This window comes from Echinops telfairi, unplaced genomic scaffold, assembly GCF_000313985.2.
Source record: "Echinops telfairi isolate 266 unplaced genomic scaffold, ASM31398v2 ScPeMD7_21;HRSCAF=78, whole genome shotgun sequence".
Taxonomy (NCBI): domain Eukaryota; kingdom Metazoa; phylum Chordata; class Mammalia; order Afrosoricida; family Tenrecidae; genus Echinops; species Echinops telfairi.
This window is the reverse complement of record NW_022103918.1, coordinates 14,474,520-14,475,232: the sequence shown is the minus strand read 5'-3', so window position 1 is coordinate 14,475,232 and position 713 is coordinate 14,474,520. Positions and strand designations below refer to the sequence as shown.

Genomic DNA, 713 nt, shown 5'->3' with positions numbered 1-713 from the left:
TATATATATATATATATATATAAAATCAAAGGTTGTGGGGGAGGGAGAGGAAAAAGCTGATACCAAGGGCTCCAGTAGAAAGAAAATGTTTTGAAAAAGATGACGGCAATGAATATACAAACATGCTTGACACAATGGATGTAAGTATGGATTGTGATAAGAGCTGTATGAGCCCCCAATAAAACGATGAGGGGAAAAAAGGTACAAAAGACTTCAAACCAAATCTCTTTTATGCAGATCTATATTTCCAGGAAGGAAAAGAGTAAAGACGCGTTCCTCCCTTCTGCCAATCTCCTAATCCAATCCCTGAACCAGAAGTTTCCGGTAGAATTTGCGATCAAGTTTAGTAACTGACTTTAGGCAAAGAAGTCCTTCATCACTGAGGAAGTGTCGGGTAGCTAAAGCCGGAAACCCGGGATCACCCCTCTACATGCCGAGACTTCCCTCCCCCTCTTACAGGAAGTTGGAAGCTGATAAAGGCGAGAGGGCACCCACAAGTGCAGGCCTTTGAGACAGAACGCCAGTACACCTGGGAGGGCCCCAATCGAGGCCAGGTGGGCTTAATTCAGCTCACCTGAATTAAGCCAGCAGGCTTAATGCAGTACTGTGTACCACGCCTCCCAGTGGAGGACCCTGAAAAGTCGGCGTCAGGAGCCCAGCCCCTTCCTTTCCAGCTGCGGGGACTTCTCCAGCCTCAGGAGAAGATGTGTGTG

The 713-nt window shown here is 47.1% G+C and overlaps 1 pseudogene; it reads left to right on the top strand.

Annotated features, from left to right (window-relative positions):
- Positions 1–354, top strand: part of LOC105978371 — a 50,988-nt pseudogene extending 50,634 nt beyond the window's left edge.
- Positions 355–713: the final 359 nt, after the last annotated feature.